Source organism: Cervus canadensis, chromosome 18, assembly GCF_019320065.1.
Source record: "Cervus canadensis isolate Bull #8, Minnesota chromosome 18, ASM1932006v1, whole genome shotgun sequence".
In the NCBI taxonomy this organism is placed as follows: Eukaryota; Metazoa; Chordata; class Mammalia; order Artiodactyla; family Cervidae; genus Cervus; species Cervus canadensis.
The window spans coordinates 56,213,669-56,216,810 of NC_057403.1; the positions used below are offsets into that span (position 1 = coordinate 56,213,669).

Here is a 3,142-nt window from a genome sequence, read left to right on the forward strand (position 1 = left end):
AAACTACAGTGAGGTACTACCTCACACCAGTCAGAATGGCCATCATCAGAAAGTCTAAAACAATAAATGCTGGGGAAGGTATGGGGGAAAAGGGAACCCTCCTATACTGTTGGTTGGTAAGAATGTAAATTGGTATGGCCACTATAGAGAACAGTATGGAGGTTCCTTAAGAAACTAAAACTAGAACTACCATGCAATCCAGCAATCCCTCTCTGGGGCAAATATCTGGAGAAGATACATGCACTCCTATGCTCAGAGCAGCATTATTTACAATAGCAAAGACATGGAAACAACCTGAATGTCCCCTGAGAGATGATCAAATAAAAATGTGGTAGGAAGAGGGCTCCAAATGTGGAAAGGGAAGTCAGTGCCTCAGTAGCCAAGGAGAACTGTAGAAGGAAGAGTCAAATGTTGACAGAGATCTATGATTCAGTTCCAATTTCATGATGTGGTCTCCCTAAGGAGCTGGCTTTTCAATGAGGATGACAATGGAAGAGATGAAGCTGAGACCACTTCTATGGTTTCTATGACCCTCTCTGCAGTCACATATCCTGTGTTTAATGAGATAGAATGAGTAAATCTGTCTGTAGCTCAGACACTGAGAGCAGCTTTCATCAAGGCTGAAAAATAAAATCTATGACTCATACAAGACATCATTATGAAAATTTTAGGGATAAAAAAGTATAGAAGTCAACTTCACAGAGTCCTTTCTTCAAATGACAGCTGATGATATAGAACAGTATATGATTAAATGACCAGAGCCTGAATTCCAAAACCTAAATGAAAAGGCACAAGCACTTAAACAAATTCTTGGTAAGATCCCAGATGAGATCAACGACAGAGTGAGGTTTCTGCAGATAGTCCAGGATATAGCAAGTGCAATAAAAGAACTTCTTGATAAAAAGCGATCAATGTCTTCAAGAAATATCAATACCAGAACCACAGGGCACTTGAACACCAAAAGAAAGGGTCTGTGAAGTACTCCAAAAGTTTCAATGGTACTCTGAAAACCTATTTTATAGATGACAAGGCAATAAATATGTTCATAAGTGCCAACCAAATTCATCAAACCGACTTGATACTTCAGGCCTCAAAACTATGGCCTGAAAGTTGTATATGTTAAGAGATATACTTCTCAGTGGCAGCACTGGACTGTCTTTATCCATAAATTTTTAAGTTTGACTGTGTAAATTATCAGTCCCTTCTGAATGGATCTAATAATCCAAGATGTTGAATGGGATTACTGGCATATTACACCATGTTTTTATAAAATATAGCTTAATCATAATCACACTCAAGATTTTGCATCACTTTTGCTATTATCACTCTTTTAAGAATGCTAAGTGAAAAGAATTTATGCCTTAATGTGTCATTACATAACTTTCTTTAAAATAATTATAAATATTGAGGTTTGTTTCTGACATTTTAACTTGAAAGTGATATGCTACAAGATAGTATTTTAACACTTGCTGCCAAATATTCAATAAACAGTTTACATCTGTTAAATATTTCTTTACTTGAAAAAATACATATATATATATATATGTATATAAAATCAGAAGACCAAGATGACTTTGTGTAATGTCTAAACAGCTTCTAACAGGAGTTTATTAGCAGTTTTTCAGATAATAAAGCAGTAAGAATTCCTACTTTTTTGTCCTTTATCACTCTGGGCAAAAAGTAGTTAATGGAGATATTTTTGCTAGTTATTATATCTGAGGGACTGGGTATTTTTCCAAACTTTGTTTTAAGAGACTTATTAGAAGCAGATAGCACTTTACAGCGTCTTCACACTATACTGCCACTTTTGAACTCTATGATGATGTACAATTAAGTCTTTCTGATTTGCTGGGCCCTAGTAAGCTCTGTCCCTTTTTCCCATAAATAGCCACAACTAATAGTAATTTGAAGCTATACCGGTGCTCGCTGTGCACAGGGAGCACAGAAGGATTGGTGCCTATTCGAGATGAGCCACCTGATGCACAGCAAAGCTGGAATTCCAGTGCCGACCTGGGGCCCATGCTGTCACCCACTACGTCATGTTGCTACCAGCATAAAGAGAAAAAACTGACAGTGGACAATGCGCCTACCTACTAGTCCTCTGCTGCTCCCAAGATGCCCCTCTCCTTGTCAGCTGTGAAATCTGTGCCCAGAAGAGTGGCCCCACATCCTAGACATCACTGAAGTAGCTTAAGTCCCAAGCAGGAAACCCCACAGTATTCCCAGACCCAGAGCCACGGGAGTAAGGAAAACACTGTCCTTTTACAATAAGCTTAGAGTTCTTTCCCTGTTCTGCGTGCATCAGCTACCCCTGCTCTTGACTCCTGCTTCACCCCGCTACTCCTCTCTCCCCTTCTTATCATTAATTACCTCTGCAGACTTCCAGTGTCTTCAGGCCAATAGCTCTGAGCTCATTCTGTCTCCCAGAGTCTGGTTGCTCTTAACCTGCACTCTGTCTCCAGTCACACGCTGCAAAGCCCTGCATCCCACAGATTAGTGACAACACTCAGCCTCTTCTGATGTGCCAGGACTAGAACTGTGTCCTCCTGTGTCCTTTTTACCCTGCACCACACCTGTATGGATGCTTTGGAATCCGGTCAGACAAGAAAATGAGCAAAGTTCTCACTACAGTGGGCAGCAGACACTGGGATTCTGTCAGAAAAGCGTGTGCTCTTCAGAATGACATAATTCAACCATTGCAGAGACACTCTGAAGCTCTCTTAAATGAACCAAATAGCATCTTTAGAAAGCTTTTGAGATTGCCCACATCCAGCATCACTAGGTTATTTCTAAACATTTCAAAAGCTATGTTTGCATTCAAAATATATTTTACTTGTATATGACTCAGTTGGCTCATACCCCAACCCCATTTTATGGTTAAAGAGAATGATGCTAAGAGGTTTCAAATTATTTACTTTACATCAGTGGCTCTCAAAATTTAGTACATGTAAGATACACTTCAGGCGAGAACAAAAATGGGTTTGCTGTTCTAGTTTTTTAAAATTTGCATTTTCCAAAAAGGAATCTTCATTTCTGCCCCCCTCCCTTCCTGTCACCCTTCATTTATTCTGACACTGCTAGCCCAACACCTTGAGAAATACTGCAGCAGAGTAAGGAAGGGAATCTGTGGATAGAATTCAAC

General features: G+C 39.6%; 1 pseudogene; it reads left to right on the forward strand.

Annotated features, from left to right (window-relative positions):
- The first annotated feature begins 476 nt into the window (after positions 1-476).
- Positions 477-2,097, forward strand: LOC122421328 (annotated as a pseudogene).
- The last annotated feature ends 1,045 nt before the right edge of the window (positions 2,098-3,142 follow it).